This window comes from Condylostylus longicornis, unplaced genomic scaffold (genome assembly GCF_029603195.1).
Source record: "Condylostylus longicornis isolate FDR11 unplaced genomic scaffold, ASM2960319v2 ptg000022l, whole genome shotgun sequence".
Lineage (NCBI taxonomy): Eukaryota > Metazoa > Arthropoda > Insecta > Diptera > Dolichopodidae > Condylostylus > Condylostylus longicornis.
Genome location: NW_026577991.1, coordinates 652995 through 672513, shown reverse-complemented (window position 1 = coordinate 672513; position 19519 = coordinate 652995). Strand labels below are relative to the sequence as shown.

Here is a 19519-nt window from a genome sequence, read left to right as displayed (position 1 = left end):
AAGGTCACATCGTCGACTTTTAAATAAAAGTCAATCCTTCCAATTTTTGCTACCATAGGTCTTGCATATTGTGGATTGTAGATTGTAGATTCTAAGGGAACCGAGGGGACCGGAGTAACCCCCCAAGCCACCGCATCCATTTTTGACTTATTGTAGCCTCCCCACACTCCCGCTATAATATCCCCGTCTCAACCACAAAGCCGGAGATATCGCCTTCGCACCACCTCTCCACAATACGTAAATTTTGTTGTAGAAGATCGGAAATAGTGCTCTCAAATTTCCCTCATACGACGAAGGTCACATCGTCGGCGTATCCCCAGACACGTGCCCCGGAGCCCCTGAGAGCAGCGATTAGATCATCCACTACAATAGACCACAGGAGGGGCGAGAGAACCCCGCCCTGCGGACACCCTTTTGCAGCGGAGATGAAGAGTATATCGTCAGCTATAGTGGACTTAATAATCCTATCCTGTAGCATCCGATTAACCCATCTGCTAGCCGTCGCATCAATCCCTCGTTTGTGAAACGACTCACAGGTGACATGACATGGGGTGTTGTCGAAAGCTCCAATAATTTCTTTATTGTATTTCGTGAGTGAGTCTTTATACTCTTCCCACGAACCCGACGCCTTGGTCTTATTAAATAGCTTTCTGGTCTTTAGCCTAAGTCTTGAAAGCTCTTCATTCCACCACGGGCACTTCCTGTGCCTTGCTCCGCCTCGGCTTAGCGCGGCAGCTCCCATGGTAGGCACTAGTAATAGCCGCCGTCAGAGCCTCGCTGGCCAGTTCGATATCCATCACCGTTCTGACAGAAGCAGGAATGGATCCAATTCCATCCATGAGGAGTGTTTCGAATTGACTCCAATCTGTGGATTGGGGTACCCGATACACTTCTTCTGCCAGGCCCCCGGAGACCATGATATCAAACCTAATCTGCCTATGATCGGACATGGATGTCTCATTTGAGACATGCCATCCACCAACCCTACTGCCGATAAACTCAGTGCAAAGAGTGATGTCAAGGACCTCTTCCCTAATTGCATTTATGAATGTCGGCCTATTGCTCTCATTTATAACTATTAATTTATTGCTATATATAAATATAAATTCAAGTAGACACTCACCTCTTTTGTTTATATTACTGTTTCCCCAGACGGTGTGGTGGGCATTGGCATCACTTCCTATTATAAGTTGGAAGTTCCTTCTTTCTCTTTCTTCTAGAACAGTAATCTGGAATGGGAAAATACATTAGCCGTTTACTAAACAAAATGCAAGCCCTAGGCCTGCTCCCAATTGTATTATCATACAATAGCTCACCTGTTAGGCCCTTAACCTGATCCTTCACTATGTAAGGCTCTTGGATAAGGGCGATATCGAGGTGATCTTTCATAAATCTATGAGCTGTAGATTTATTTGGATGCACCTCCCAGCCATATCATTTCCTCCGGCTCTTGCATATGGGCTTTGGCCCTTTAGCAGACGTTGGAGCTTATGGCGTCAACGCACTTACTTGACTCAGAGACAAAGGCTTTACATGAGCCTTGCTTCCCATATTCGCCTTTTAACGCATCTTGGTGGACGCCTGCCCTGCCACAGCCTCTTTTGCCATCCTAGGTGCCACACTAGCCCCTCCAACAGCAAATACCGAAGCGGTACCGGGCTTCCCAATGGGCTTGGGCCCTTTTTGCTCACCCAGGGACGCTTGTATCCGGCGCGCTGGTCGGTGGTCCTTCCATTTCCGCCGTTTTCGGAGTGACTTCGGACTTTCCAATGAGTTTTGGCTCTTTTGGTTGGCCTGAAGTGCTCGTCGTTGTCGCGGTGGGCGTTGGTTTTTTATTTTGTCCTGGCCTGCCGCCAGCACCTTGAGAGGATTTTCTTCCTTTAACCCGAACGGTAACACGGAAGAAATTCAGGAAAAGTCGGAACTCCGCTTTCCGTAGATCTTCTAATCCGGAATCATCCACGGAAAAGGTGATGGAGCAGTCCCCGTCCTTTTCCTTGTCCATCCTCAGCACCCTCCAGGAACTCATCTTGAGGCTGGGATTTTGCTTCCCTATCCTACTTAGAAATTTGTTCCTGGAGAGACTGACGGTTGTCTCGTCCTTTGGCACGTAAGTGACGCAGATATGCTGTTTGGGCATGTCGTCGCCATCCAGTACCACGACGTTGGAACCATCCCAAGGCTTTATCTTCCTGCAGACACTGGTTATCCACTCCCTGGTGTTTTGATTGTTGCATCTTACGGATATCCATCCATCCCTATGCAACGCTGCAGTGAGTTGTGGATAAAAATCCACAACTTTATTCATTTCATCCATGATGGTTACTTTGATTTTCCCCATCTGGACTTCGGATAGCCTTTCCTCTGGATGCAGTTTATGAGTGATAGCCACCTTGACCTGTGCTACTGCATCCCGATAAGAAGTCATTTTCGGGTTTTGTTGAGGAATGTTCCTAGGGAGCTTTCCCTCAACATTGCCCTTCATCGGCCTCTTTTTTGAGGACCTTTCCCTCTTCTGGGGATGGTCGGCCACAACACCCGATCCGCAGGCCCTCAGCTTTTCTAGCCTTTCCTTCTCATATCTGCGAGCTTCCTCTGGGGACATGCCATCCCTCATATAAGCCACGATACGCCGCTTGGATGCACCAGAGAAATATTGTTTTTTTCCCCTGATGTCCAACCTTTTCAGGTCCTCCTCAGTTTGTTGGATAACAGGTCCAAGAGGATCCTGAATATCCGTCTCCATCGGAGGCGCCGCCTTTTCCTCTACTGGCGTGAGAAGGAGTTCCTCCTCTGCGTCAGTCGAGAGAAGCTCTGGTTCCGCAGACCCTTGAGCACTAACTATGGTTGTATTAATGTTGTCCTTAGTATTGTTGTTGTTGTTGTAATTGTCACTGTTGTTATTGTTGTTGTCGTTGTTGGTTGTATTAATGTTGTCCTTAGTATTGTTATTGTTGTTGTTGTAATTGTCACTGTTGTTATTGTTGTTATTGTTTTTGTTATTATTGTTGTTGTTGTTCTTGTTGTTGTTGTTGTTGTTGTTGTTCTTGTTGTTGTTGTTGTTGCTGTTGTTGTTGTTGTCATTGTTTATGTTCATTGAGTTGTATGGCAGCTACCCGAACCCGTTGTGCGAATTAGTCCAATTACAATGGAGTTTGTCCTTGGTACAAAAGAAACAACTTGTGAAAGTTTGGTGTCGATTACATTATTCGTTTTTGAGTTATCGTGCGATCGGACGGACGGGCGGACGTGTCTAAATCAACGAAGAATTTTACGCTGAGCAAGAATACATATATATATGTCCATTCCGCAGATGACTCCTTCAAGTAGTTATAAACTCCGTACCAAAGTTCACGAAGTGCAGCGTATAAAAATACTTTATGATAATAAATCTTAATAAGATAAAAACTTTTCGACATTTCGACGAAAATAAATTTTAGTAAAAAACAAAAACTGAAAAACTTACAGTGGAAATTTTAATTCTACGAGTATTATTGTATTTTTAATAATTGATAAAAACTTGCGTAATTGGATGCTATGTCTATTCTAAAATCCTATTCAAATCGGAGTCTTAATCCTTAATAGAGTAACACACAATGTACTGCAATACCTACTTTAATGATAATATTCAAATAAAATAAATTATTTAGTAAAATTTTAAATAAAGAGCACATATTCCAAATATTTGGAATCCTTTTACCATATTATCACTTCAGAACTCATGTAAATATCAATAGTAATTACATAGTATTTGCCGGTTTAACATAAGAATTTTAACTAAAAAAAAATTCAAACAACTTTTTCAATTATAATTCTTAAAAGCTCACGTTCCAATTTTTTTAATCGCATACCTATAGGTACCAAGTTGCTGATTGTATTTTTGGTTTATTATTGTACAAAAGAAACAACTTGTGAAAGTTTGGTGTCGATTACATTATTCGTTTTTGAGTTATCGTGCGATCGGACGGACGGACGGACGTGTCTAAATCAACGAAGAATTTTACGCTGAGCAAGAATACATATATATATGTCCATTCCGCAGATGACTCCTTCAAGTAGTTATAAACTCCGTACCAAAGTTCACGAAGTGCAGCGTATAAAAATACTTTATGATAATAAATCTTAATAAGATAAAAACTTTTCGACATTTCGACGAAAATAAATTTTAGTAAAAAACAAAAACTGAAAAACTTACAGTGGAAATTTTAATTCTACGAGTATTATTGTATTTTTAATAATTGATAAAAACTTGCGTAATTGGATGCTATGTCTATTCTAAAATCCTATTCAAATCGGAGTCTTAATCCTTAATAGAGTAACACACAATGTACTGCAATACCTACTTTAATGATAATATTCAAATAAAATAAATTATTTAGTAAAATTTTAAATAAAGAGCACATATTCCAAATATTTGGAATCCTTTTACCATATTATCACTTCAGAACTCATGTAAATATCAATAGTAATTACATAGTATTTGCCGGTTTAACATAAGAATTTTAACTAAAAAAAAATTCAAACAACTTTTTCAATTATAATTCTTAAAAGCTCACGTTCCAATTTTTTTAATCGCATACCTATAGGTACCAAGTTGCTGATTGTATTTTTGGTTTATTATTGTACTCAAAATTGTTTGAAATAAATCAACGTATCGCCGTTTCTCTGCGCGATATGCATACACGAGTATGATAAAGTTAGAATTACAATTGTACAATACAATATGTGTGTATAAATGCTAATAATGTAGTACACACAAATAATATGTAAATAATATTTTGTTTTAATTTTTTATTAATTTTATGTCTATACTTTTTTCTTATTAAATTTTTTCTTAATAATTACCTACTCTGATTTATTTTTTTTTTATTAAATAAACAAAAAATTGAAAAAACAAATACATACCACAAATTTAGTTGATCATCAATATTCTCTCCTTTCCATTTTTAGTTCGTCATCATTTAGTTTTTTTCATACATTTAATCTGCTTAGAGGCAGTATCGTACAGCAGTAGAGAGAAATCTGAACATGCATTATTTTCTCAAATAGGTTTCTGCGTACCACATCGATTTTATTTAGAGTATTTGATAATATTTCTGCATACCATTTTCGATTCTCGACAGTTAAATTGAGTACATGACGTTGTTATGTTTCAGTTTTCTTGCCTTACACTAAATGAGAGAAAGAAAATATTTAATTTAATTATATGAACAAGAGGAAAAAAATAATATTTATGTTGTTTTATGAAAAATTACTCAAATAAATTAGAGAGTGAGAAGATAAATTTAATTGAATATGAAAAGAAAAAAATAGAGAGTTAGGTCAACAAAATATCATCTGGTTTTTATTACGTTTAAAAATATTTGTGTGAGTAAAGTTATAAATATTTTTTTTCCATTTTTATATTTTTGAAGATGAACAAAAATAGATTTAAGCATTGATAGTGTTGTGTTGCATGATGATAATAATAAAAATTGCGATGATTAGTTTTATTAATAAAAAAATTATTAAGATAAAATAAAAACTTATCATGCAGTATTGCCAGCATTACACAATTTTACATATGACATACTTTGTAAGATTCTTTCTTTCAATTTCCGGGCCTTGCCAGAAATACAACAAGTTACGTAGGTCATGCTTACTTGGTTTAAGATTATCTATGAGTGCTGATTATCTATGGTGGGCTTAACCTACATTCGAAGAAAATGAAATGTTGCTAGGGTGATCTTCATTTCTAAGACTAAAAGAAGCTCTCACAGTTGCTCAAAAGGTTTTAGACCTAATAGTTTAACATCATTTCTATTAAAAATATTGGAAAAGTTGATAAGGAACATGCTGTCAAGCAGAACCACCGGGGCTAACTAGCGGGGCCATCCTCCAATGGGGTGTTCTCTCTGCTCTTCTCAGAAACTTTCTCTCAATAATAAATCAATTACTATGGTATACCTGGAGAAAAAGGGCTACAAGGTGGTAGCGTACGCTGATGACTTGATAGTGGCTGTATTCAGAAAGCAACTAGATGATCTGGGCTGTTCCGGCTTTTGTGGAACTAAAATTAGGTATTCCCTGCGGAGGATCGCGTCAGCCGAACCTTACGTAATCCTCGTTCAAAATTGTTGTTTGTTTGCATTTGACAACGCTGATTTTATTTTAGAGAAGTATTCTGTGGTTAAATACGTTATAACACTATTGTATAAAAATATTTTTAAACAAAAATACAAAAAAAATATTAAAATTTTATTAGTAAACAAAATTTTCTAACAAATTAATATCAAAATAAAGCAAAAAGAAAATGGAAAGTGTAATCCGAATTGTGCTAAATATCTATTTGGAGCCTTTCTATTATAAAAAAAATCATATGTGTGTATAGGTATTTTATTATTTATGTACTTATTATGCATAAAGCGCATTCTATGGGAATGTTTACATACAAATAAACACTCAATATATATATATGTACACCTCGCACAAATATTTAAAATATTTTCGCTTTTTCTTCCCTTTTCTTAAATAATCGAATTAATGACGTAATGTTCACCGGTAAATGTTGTACAAAACAAACAAACAAAAAATGATAAAATGTTTTATTTTTGTATTTGAGTTTTCATTTTAAAAATTTAAAAGAATTTTTTTTTTTATTCTTGCATACACCCAAGACGTATAATGTTCATATTTTTACAGAAACGATGAGAAGAAGTTGATTTTAGGCATTTTTCAAAAGAAAATTTTCTTAAATATGCATTGCGGCAATAGAGCAAACCAAGCATGGGGAAAATGGAACGATATGTGGTGCGACTTGATAATTTTTGCCTCAGCTAGATCTGCGACGTATAACGGATATGATCTCTCTCCCTCGGGCTGGCACCGGGGCTGTGACAGGAGCTATAACTGGGCACTATCCGATTGACTAACGCGCCAGGAGAATAGGACGCCTCTCTAACGATCTCTGCAGGATTGTAATGAGGATTAGACGATAGCTGCTAGGATCGCATTTCTTTTTGCGAGGAATTTAAGCTGACTTATAAAAGACTCGAACTTGTTAAAATGAGAGGTGATATATGGGGATCTATCGAGCGGCATTACAACAGGTCACATGGCCAGAGTGTATCCTTTGATAACCGTGTCAACCTAACCTAAGCTAATCTAAATATGATAAATCCATAAAGCGTTCCATTGAAAATCTACTCTCCTGTTCCGAAATAGTTTAGTATGATATACTTATGGACTACATAGTCGTTTTTATTCCGATATTATACTTCGTAAGAAAATTCATTTCAAATAATTGATACACATATTACTTATTATAGCTACTTACAACAAACGCCTAATTTCGTACATAAAAATGTTGCTTCATATTGCTCACATTGCAAAAAATAAAAAAACTTATTTTCATTTGTAATAAAAATTCAATTAACAATCATTAAATTGAATAATGCAAATATTTATCACAAAAATACTTTTAATATTGTAATAATCACTCATATATTATACAAATTCGAATTCATATCATATAAAAAATATTAACTAATATTAATGTAACATTCATTTTACGATTGTTGGTAAGAACAATATAAGTTCCGAATTGGCGCCAGAACTGATGTAATATTCAAAAATATAATTTTATACGTAAAACAAAATGGAAATGTTTGAATTGATTAAATAAAGCTATAAAAAACAAACTGAATATTAATATGTATATATTGTGTAAGTATATACATTAATAAACTATACAAACAAATAGGTAATAAAAGTGTATTAAAAATAAAATTAAAAAAAAAATAAAGTTATAAATTGAAATATTTTAACTGTCCTGTTACTAATACAAATTTTTTCTATTTTTAGTTATATAACAAAAAAGACAAAATTACAAAAATATTTATTCCTTATTAGACAATTTTTCCTTGTTTTTAATTCGGTCTTTTATATTATTTTATTACTTTTCCCTAGGAGTTAATGGCCTTTTTGTTTGTTATTAAGCACAATCCATTTTATTTAATTTACAGTAGAATATTATTTTAAAATTTTCCTAGAATCGTTAAAAAACTACATTATAATTGATAAAGTTGTTTTTCGTTCTGGGGAAGAGCAATGCTCCATTCCGATTTTAATCAAATTTTCTCCGAATTTTTGCTGTTTTAGTCATTTATGTATATAAGAAAAAGTTACACCGCTAGTTCAGAACCTTTTGATACCCTTAAAATCACTATTCCATTACTCTATCATATATACATTGGTTTTCTTTCAGCTTAAAAGGTTCTTTTTAAATTAGTAAAGCTGAAAAGATACACGTATAAGGCTAGAACATGAAACAACAAAAAAAACATTACAAGTTTATAAAGCCGAAATTCATAATAAGTTCGTATTTTTTGCAATATTATATTGTTTAACTTTTTGTTATGCCGTGGCTTCACTGCATTAGAGTTCATTCGTTTACTTCTATACATGATATTTGGAAAAAATAAAATCAACAAAAACAAATAAATTAAAAAAATAACAGATACTTATACATTTTCATTCATATTACGTGTTTCTATATTCATGTTAAATTTCATTTGGGAGTGTTTCGTTAAATATTAATATTAAAAAATTTATTTTTACATTTCAACATGTACTCATACAAATACAATATAATGTTGCTTACTCATTAACAGTACATAATATACGTATAATGTTAAACATGCATAAATTTTTATGTCAAATTTATGAACCACTAACAGTTCTTTTAACTGAATTTAAGAAATTACTTTTATATTTAAATGGAAAAGCCTAGGTCTATTTTAAAAGAATCATAGTGAAATATTTTTATAAAAATAAATAAATATAAATTATAAAGTGCATTTTGAATTGTAGTACTCGTAAAAGTTTAATACTTAATTTATGTATACAAAATTTAACAAAGCATTTCGTATTTAAGTAATCTAGTTTTGGAGTATGTGTACTTACATATTTATAAATAAAAGTATTTAAGTAATCTGAAAGTTAAGGTTTTTCTTAAAAATAGGTCTTCACCTAAAAGTATGCAATTTTGTTCGATTGTTACAACGATTTTAAAAATTTACCTAAGTTTACCTATTGTTATTTTTTTTCATATAACAATTCTATTTAATTGATCATAACATTCTACATATTGGATATGCTAAAAACATATACAACACTCACATTTTCCGTGTTTAAAAATAAATATATGAAAAGGACTCATTTTTTTTAAACTCTTAAATATTATGAAGTATATATACTAATCATATAACATATACAATATTTATAAAAAAACGCAAAAACTATACGATTCGTTCCTCATAATAATTATGGTCTCCCTTCTTGTTATCTTTTTTATTTAATATTTTTATATTATGTATATGCGGGACTTGTTTTATACGTTCTCCTCATTTTTGGTTGCTCTTATCTTTTCTCTTACCATTTAATATCATAAAAGTAATCGATTTCTGTCACTTATTCCCCTCTAGAAAAGTCTTTATCATATTTAAATTTTTCTTTTTTTTTTTAAAACATTTTGTTAAATTCAGTTTTTCAATATGAACCTTTTAAATATATTACAACAGAACTGAATGACACATACCTCCATTCAACAGTATAAAATTAGAAATAAAAGTATAAACTTCGACACAAACCCGCTTTTATTCTCTCTTTTTCGTTTACAACTAATGTTTATAAAATATAAGCTAATTTTAATATGAATAAACTTTTGATGGTACCTAACTGTTTTGAATTTGTATACTTAAGTATATGTAATACTAAATTTTATATACATGTTGTTGTTTTGTTTTTTTTGTTATTTTCATATCATCAACACATACCTTGAATGAATACACACGACTTGTTATTTTTGTATTCAAAAAAAAGTAGGCAACACAAAACGTTAACCTTTCCTTAAAAAACAAAAAACATGTGGATACCATTATAGAATAATGACATTTAGGTAGAAAAATAAACAAAGGATTTAAGAATATAAAATGGGCATATCATATAAGTATGTACTATAAAGTTTAGCGGCAAGGTTATCATTTTTATAGCCGTTGAAAAAAAAAAACTTTGTATTATAAAATTTCAACAATTTAGGCTTGTCAACATTAAGAGTGTATATATATAAATAATTATTTGACAGTGATGACAAACCTTTCCCAAAAGTAATATTTGAAATTGAAGGAAAAGAAAATGGCAACTTTCTTCGTTAACTAAAGAAATTTTGTTAATAATGAACTGTGATAACTAGTAAAAAATTTTTTTTTGAAAAAATAGTTTCAAAGTAAACAATCAATGACTGCTATTTCAGAAATAAAATTTTAGAGGAAGTGAAACAAATAAACCAATTTTTTTTTCAATTTCGCTGAAATTTGCCTTGTATTAAATAAGAATTTAATTTAAAATATTTGTTTTATAGGCCCGACAACTAAAGATTATTATGCTTATTTAATTGTGTAGTCATATTACATTTAGAATTTATTACAAATGTGCGAAAAAAAGACAACTATATTAATAATTTTTTTTTATTAAATACACACGATGTCTGAAAATTTATGTATTTATTCAATTAAATTCTTTATACTTTTCCATACATACATACACGACATATGTCCATACATAGATACACGTATGTATGTACTTAAAAAGTCAATGACTTCATCAGAATTGATTAAATGTGGTACGACAAGGTACATTTACCGTTATTATCTAAATTTTTAATAATTTCCAGGAAGAATGAAAGTGGTGTGATGTGATCATAAAATCATTACAAAAAAACAAAGCAAAAAAAAACAACGAGAATAAAATACTGATAGTATTAGGTATGTGTTTTTATGTAGCCTTAAAATATCCTTGAAAAAAAATACATAGAGATATTTTATTAAGTGAATATAGTAAAAAAAGAAGAAAAAAAATAATAATCAATACCTTAGTCTCTAAGTCGCGACCTTTTATTATAGGTATTATTATATTCACAACACACACATACAAATATATGAGTGCACACTACTATCCTTAGTAATATTTAATTACACATTTGGGAATTGTTTAATAATTTCTTTTTTTTTGTTTTTTTGTCTTTCTTTGTTTTAAAACTATTACTGCGCAATTTTAACAACTAATAATTAATTACAATCAAAAGTCTATACACACAATTTATACATATATATATATTTTTATATCCATATATATATATGTATACATCGAGTACACTAATAAATGGTAGATAATTTGAGTAATTAAGTAAAAGTCTAGAATTATAAAACGAATAGTCTGTCTAATTTTTTTTATAGATAAAAACTTTTCCCCTTGTGTCTTCTCATTTTTGATGAAATTTTCATTCATACATGTAGTAGAATTTTATTGACAAAGGTAATGAAAATTTTTAAAGGCAGCAATAAATCTAATAAACTAATTTTTTATAGAAAGATATTATAAAGTTAAAATAATTTTTCTTTGAGTTTTTAATAGTTATAAAAAAAAATTCAGTGTAGTCGTAGTCACACAGGTTTATTTTGCTTCCTTTGCTTAATTTTTTTCAATTTTTTCAGGTTCATGTACAAAATTCTTTGATTATTACATATATATTTCGGTAGGCCAATGACATCTAGCTCGCAGAAGAGTTAAAGGATAAATGAGATAGATTTCAAAGGTTCAAAGGAATGCAGCATTCAAAATATTCGCATCGTGTTTTAGAAAAATTCGAAATTTAAATAAATTTTTGTTTTTCGAAATTTTGTGTAAATTCTTTTAAAGTAAATTGTTGTTATTTTGCAATATCTTACTGCCCAGTCCGCAAACATCGAATTTAGGTAATATGATTAGAAGCTTCATCAATCTGACGTCATTTGAAAATTTCAGACTCTGGATATACCATAACTTAGGACTGTGTAATGAATAATAATGAAATTTTGGAACAGTGTATATTATGTAGGAATTAATTTTGTTTTTGTTTTCTTTTTTTTTGTTTTGTTTGGACATAATTTGTTAATTTTCTTCTAATTATGATTTATTAGAAGCATATATTAAATATTAAATTAAAAATTATATTAAGATTTTGAAATTTCTCAAAATTAAAATCAATCGAAAAATATTTTTTACGCGTGTTCGGATGGTATTATAAATTTGCCTCACTGTTTGCAACGCTAAGAAACAATCGTTACTTTAGCAATGACTGTCAGTGAAAACAACAACTCAAAAACTAATTTGGGCTAAGTTCACCAATTTTTTACATATGATTAATAAAATGGTTAAGGTAGCTGCCACGCAAATTCAAAAGCTGTTTGTTTATATTTCAGAAAATACTGAAGTATAATATTAAAATTTCGCACAACTAATATTATTGGGACTGTTATTTGTGACAATATTTGTGACAATTTATTTGTGACAATATTGAAGGGTATTATAAATTCGTTAACATGATAACAAAGAGTTGATATGATCAATTATATTTCTCCACGTTTTAAACCTTATTCCTTATTATTTTATTATATTATTGAGAAAACAAAAATTAACCATTTTAAGAAAAATTCAATTAAAATTGTAGTTAAAATTTGATTTTATAACCACATGCTTTCATAATAATTTATATATGAAGTTTTTAAAACGCTTGTTATCCTTTTTTTCCATTTTTCAATTCTCTCTTTCATATTGTTGTTGAAATAATTAATTTCCTCCATTAGTCATTTCAGCTCTCATTAATAACATTATCATTCACAAAATACAGCAATAATAACAATAATAAAAACACAAATTATATATAAAGAGTATGTAAGTTCATCTTATATTCATAATTTAATTATATGGGCATGTGTATATGTACACAAAGTGCTTGTGAATATTCATTATTATAATATAAATGTTATTATACATGCAATATTTCTTTCATTTACATACATTAAACACACTCGTATTAAATATTTTGTATTTTTAAAAACTGTCTGACTACTCCTTATTTTTTATTTTTCTTTGTTTTAGAATTGTTTTTTGTACATTTTATACGAGTATTCAATATGTTTCACATTTTTTTTTCTATAAAATATTTTTATTCATTTTTTTTTGTACATTTTCAAATTAAAATTCATTTCTTATCCTGAATGGCGGGATGTCAATCACATATTGCATGTTGAATTGCATTTAAATTTTCTTGTTTTTGAAGTCTACATTTATTAAAAGAAAAAATCTAAAAAAAAAAATAAAATTCCTTCCTTTTTTGTGTTTATTTTTTATAATTTGTTCATATATAAAACAATGGAAAATTCAACAGGTCCTTTTAGTTTTTTTGTCTTGTTTTTGTCTTTTATTCGTGCACACCATTTGTAGAAGTCTGACAATCTTTTGTAAAATTTCACATACTTGCTATATGTACATTTTATTTTTCGTTACATGTATATAAAAATATGTACATATATAGAAATCTGCATAAATGTAGGATATTGTATGTACATATATGTATTTATTATTAAATGGTTTTAGTGTGAATTTTATGGTATTGTAATAATTGAAATTAAAAAACAAAAGAAAAATAACAAAAAAGTAAAAGTAATTTGCATCCGTTTTACATTCTAAAAGTGTCGTTGTCGTTTTTCCCTATTTCTCTTTCATTTTCTTTGTGCTGCCGTTTTTTTCTATAAAAAAAAATTTATATTTGATGTCATTATTTTTATTCTCGCCATATACTCGTATAAAAGTGTGATTCTTTTTCCGTTTTAATTCTTATTGAGAATAGCTTTTGTTGATTCTTTCCAATAATCTAAAAAATTAAAATGTTTTAAAAAATTATACAAATTGTATTTTATTTTTATAGTGAGTGAAAAAGATTTTGCCCAGAGAAGTCGCCTTTTTACTCTGTAGTATCCCGTAGCTTAACTTTTTGCTCTGTGGTATTCTTTAAATTTTTATGTTTCTGATACATAGGTGTCATTGCATCCTTGTATTTTTAGTCTTTCTATCAACATGTTTACCATAAAATAAAATACTTGCTTGGAATTGTATTTGGAGGTCGCCACTGCCTGTACGTGATACAGGTCGCAAACATTGTACGTGATATCTGGTCATTATTGAAAAAATTAAATTCATAATGACGATTTTTTTGCAAATGAAATTTCTTTTCAAAGAAGTTTATTGTGAATTATCTGGTCTTACTGTCGCAACTAAACTACATTATTGCTATACTGTCTATTTATAAATAGACAGTTATAACTTTACATTTTATAATACAGTTTTTTTTTTCAAAAGTTTCTTAAAATACTTTTCTGGCGTTTATAACAAAATAATTTTCAGTCCACATTATATTATAATAATGCATTTTTTCACAATATTGCGCTTTATAAAAGATTTAACATTATTATTGTTAATGTGCACGTAATTGCATAGTATATGTGAATAAAATGCAAATTGAAAATTAAGACGTTAATAATGTTTCAATTGTCTGAATAAAAAAAAAATGTTCACGTATACAAAATTTAAAATTTTATAAAAATCATAAGTCTAAGAATGTACAAAGTATAAAATGAAAGAGAAAAATTCAGTTTACTAAAAGAAATTAAAATTTTGAGTGGTTTAAAATTGAAAGGAAAAAAGTGGTCTTTTGCAGCACAAATGAAACATCTGACACATTCTTCAAGGGAATAATTAAATTGCACGTTATTGCTAGAAAAGCTTATAAGTATAAGTATAAAATTACTAGAAAATAGTAATTGCGTATTGAAATTTTATAGTATTTTATACTTAAAAATGTTTTACTTAAAATTTATATAAAAATATAGTTCCAAATATATCACATTAAATCTACAATGTAATTTAAGATAATCATCCCTGTAAGCGAACTTGGAAACGGGTTATAAAAGAATCTATATACTCTTAGAAACAGGGCGGCATTGTCGGCACTCGAATCGATTCAGATCACATTCAAACTGGTTGATCAAGGAAGTTCTCCTCAGAGCTGATGCGGATGGATCGAAATTTAGTTCGTTCTATTACTAACTTTTTTACTAGACATGTTACGGTGGAATATCATCTGCCACAAGATTGTAGATTGTAGATTCTAAGGGAACCGAGTGGGACAGGAGCATCCCCCCAAGCCACCGCAGCCATTTTTGACTTATTGTAGCCCCCCCACTCTCCCGTCTATAATATCCCCGTCCCAATCACAAAGGCGGAGATATCCCTAAGGGAGTTGGACAACAGTTCCCGAACACTTAGGGACCCATGTCCAAGACAATTGCGGCGCCGAACAGCTAGTGCCGGACAGTCGCAGAGAATGTGCACGGCGGTCTCATCGCCACCCACACAAAATCTGCATCGGGAGGAGCCCGACTTCCCCAGCCTATGCAGGTGGTACTTCACCGGGCAGTGCCCCGTGAAGAAATTCGCAATAGTGCGAACCCGGCTCCTGCTCATCCCCAGCAACTCCGCGGCGAATCCGCTGGAGCACGCCGGAAGAAACACCTTCGCATGACGGCACCCTTTCGTGTCCCGCCAGTGACGGCCGCATTCCACCGCGAGTAGGCAGGCAAACCTGGCCCCCACGGCGGAAGAAGGCAGACCGCAGAAAGGCAACGGCTGCACAAAGGCAGCCCCAGATCCCCTCCGCGCCAACTCATCGGCAACTTCGTTGCCCTCATGACCACTATGGCCCGGCACCCAAATGAGCATCACTCTGTTCTCCGATGCCAATTCCCTAAGTGCAGCAAGGCAGCTCCAGACCAGCTTGGATGTAACCTGAGCTGAACGGAGTGCCAGCAGCGCAGCCCTGCTGTCTGAGAACACATAGATGGTGCGGTTTCTATACCCCCTTTCCAAATTGATTCTCAGACAGATCTCTATTGCATGTATTTCGGCCTGGAAAACTGTGCAATACGGGTCAAGGGTTGCATATATACGCGTGTCCGGGCGGACACCGTATACGCCCGAACCCACACCCGACTCCGTTTTGGACCCGTCCGCATACCACACGCTCGAACCCGACCTAAGTACCGGACCACCCCTATCTCACGTCCATCGATCAACGCCTTTGCACCACCTTTCCACAACACGTAAATTTTGCTGTAGAAGATCAGAAATAGTGCTCTCAAATTTTCCCCGCACGACGAAGGCCACATCGTCAGCGTATCCCCAGACACGCGCCCCGGAGCCCCTGAGAGCAGCGATTAGATCATCCACTACAATGGACCACAGGAGGGGCGAAAGAACCCCGCCCTGCGGACATCCTTTTGCAGCGGAGATGAAGAGTATATCGTCAGCTATGGTGGACTTAATAATCCTATCCTGTAGCATCCGATTGACCCATCTGCTAGTCGTCGCATCAATCCCTCGTTTGTGCAACGACTCACAGATGACATGATATGGGGTGTTGTCAAAAGCTCCCTATATCAAGGAAGCAGCCAACTGCTACCTCCCGCACTTCCAGTGAGTTTTCAAGGACCCCCACCAGACTCTGCAGAGCGAGTACAGTAGACCTTCCCGACTGATAGGCGTACTGAGATTCATGCAAGGGATTGCTTCCCAGTGCACCGTCCCGTATAAATCTATCAATCACTTTTTCCATTGCTTTCAATGGAAAAGAAGTAAGGCTGATTGGACGGAAAGACCTTGGGTGGTTGCTTGGTCGCTTACCCACCTTCGGAATATACGTCACTTTAGCCACCCTCCATGCCTGAGGGATGTAACCCCACGCATAGCTGGCACGAAAAATTCCCAACAGTGCTCTAGCGATACGTTGGAAACCCCTCTGCAAAAATGCAGGATATATCCCGTCATCACCTGGAGATTTGAAGGGCCTGAAAGAGAAAACAGCCCATCTAATCCTGCCCATCGTGAAGACTAGACGGGATCGTTGCCAGTCATCCCTCCTGGGCCAGGGTGCCCCCGGTTCGATGACTGCATTTGAGTGATTCCGAAGAATCTCCGAGTCAGGAAAGTGCGTTGACGCCATAAGCTCCAACGTCTGCTTTCCGTTCTCAGTCATGGAGCCATCAGGACGTTCCATTAGGTCCAACCCGCTAGCATACTTTTTGGAAAGCACCCTGTGAAGACGCGCACAGCTAGGGAGTTCATCAATGCCCTTGCAGAACGCCCTCCACGAGATTCTCTTTGCTTTCCTAATTTCTTTATTGTATTTGTGAGTGAGTCCTTATACTCTTCCCACGAACCTGACGCCTTGGCCTTATTGAATAGCTTTCTGGTCTTTAGTCTAAGCCTTGAAAGCTCTTCATTCCACCACGGGCACTTCCTATTGCTCCGCCTCGGCTTAGCATGGCAGCTCCCGTGATAGGCATTAGTAATAGCCGCCGTCAGGGCCTCGCTGGCCAGTTCGATATCCATCACCGTTCTGACAGAAGCAGGAACGGATCTAATCCCATCCATGAGGAGCGTTTCGAATTGTCTCCAATCTGTGGATTGGGGCACCCGATAAATTTCTTCTGCCAGGCCCTCGGAGACCATGATATCAAACCTAATCTGCCTATGATCGGACATGGATGTCTCATTTGAGACATGCCATCCACCAACCCTACTGCCGATAAATTCAGTGCAAAGGGTGATGTCAAGGGCCTCTTCCCTAATTGCATTTATGAATGTCGGCCTATTGCCCTCATTCATAATCATTAATTTATTGCTATATATAAATTCAAGTAGGCACTCACCTCTTTTGTTTATATTGCTGCTTCCCCAGACGGTGTGGTGGGCAATGGCATCACTTCCTATTATAAGTTGGAAGTTCCTCCTTCCACAAAAGTCCACTAGATCCTTCAGTTGCTCGTCCGGGTGGGCACAGTCCCCCGGGAGGTAGGATGAGCACACAATGAACTCTGTCCAGCCCCCGCAGGACTTCACCTTCACCAACGCAGCTACCTGATCCTTAGAACAATAATAATCATCTGCCACAAACACTACCAATTTAACTCCCTTTTGTAGAAACTCGGCGAGAACGATGAGGAGACTACCATATATATTATGCGAGACTGTTCTCTTATGGTTCAAGAGGCGCATATGGTTTAGTCTAAACTTAGTTCTTAGTGTTGGTGAGCTAACATCCAACCCCCTGCGAGATATGTCCGTCTTTTGTTGGGATCCGGGTAGTATAAGTGGAATATTGAAGAAGGGGATATGGATGGCTGCAGTGATCGGAGGGGAGGAGTTCCTTTGCCCATCTCACTCCTCAATAAAGTACAATCCATTCGATAATTATCAATCTTTTACAATAAACATTCAAATTGATAATCTAAAGGAATGGAAACACAAATTAAAAAAATTGATTTAAAATGATTAATAGAATATTTAATCAGAATCCCATCCATATTAGATTTTTTAACATGTACATAACTCATTTTGATACGCTTCCACATCATACACATATATCAATAGAAAATGTGCTTTTTCTAAGTAATTACCTATCGGTTATTTATCATAATCACTACGTACATAAATACTTATATAAAAATTTTCAACTTCTTAACATAAATACCCAATTTCCAGGCTAATAAGTTTTAAAATTATATAATTAATTATATTTAGCCTATCAATAAAATCTAGTCGTATAATGAGCCGGTATGCGAACCATCTGCAAATTTATGTGTAAAATTTTCTATCGCAGTAACTCAATAAATTTGGAAATATTTCAAATATAAAAAATGATTAATTTTCGTAAAAGTTGGTTCCAAAATGACAAATGTTAAGCCACTGAAAAATAATTTTTAGTAAAAAGACCCCGAAAAAAAGAAAATATAAACAAAAAGAAAAGAAACGATAAGTGAGTTAAGAAATCTTTCACAGTTTGATAATTTTTTTTTTGAATAATTTTTTAATTTTTCTTAATATTTTCCTTTACTTTCAATCTTGTTTATTTATTTATAATGTTCTTTCCGTTTTTTTTTATTTTTTTCAGATATCACTAAATTACAAGGATAACTTTAATCTTCGAGTATATGAAACATAAATGTAAATAACTCAGGATATTTTATGGTATGTTTGCCCTTATTTTAAAAGTTCTAATTGTTAATATATTAGGATATTTGGAATTTACTACTACGTTGCAAACGTCTGCCTCATTGTTGAACACGTATGAGAGTGACCCTGGCCCCATAATGCTCGATGTTTCAAGCTAAAATACATGCGATAGAAGTCTGCTTTAGAGCGAACTTGAAAAGGGAATATAAAAATCGCACCATCTATATTCTCCCACATAGCGGGCGGTGTTGTCGGTGTCTCTTTCATTGGACTGTTAATGTTTGCCATTAGGGGCAGACTTGCCGTTCTGCTTGAGGAGGAATAGAACCTTTGCGGAAAGGCTACTGTGGAATGTTATTATGCGAAGCTGTTTTTTAATCTTGCTCAAAGAGGTTCTCCCCACAGCTGCTGAGGATGGATCGAAATCGGGTTCGTGCAATTACTGTCTTTTACACTGAAATATTACCTGCACAAACTGGGCAAATCAGACTCCCTTTTGTATACACTCTGGCGGGACGATAAGGAGACGACCATACATATTCTGTTCGACTGTCCTGTTAGGAGAAGCAAATGGTTTGGGTGTGAACTTTTT

The 19519-nt window shown here is 33.8% G+C and overlaps 1 protein-coding gene across 7 annotated transcripts in view; it reads left to right on the top strand.

Moving 5' to 3' along the window:
- Positions 1–19519, top strand: part of LOC129606973 (potassium voltage-gated channel protein Shab) — a 202648-nt gene that overhangs the window by 106955 nt on the left and 76174 nt on the right. For all 7 annotated transcript variants that reach the window (XM_055517636.1, XM_055517638.1, XM_055517632.1 and 4 more), the window contains exon 3: positions 18866–18942. The gene's annotated coding sequence lies outside the window, so the exon portion shown is untranslated. The remainder of the gene's footprint in view (positions 1–18865; positions 18943–19519) is intronic.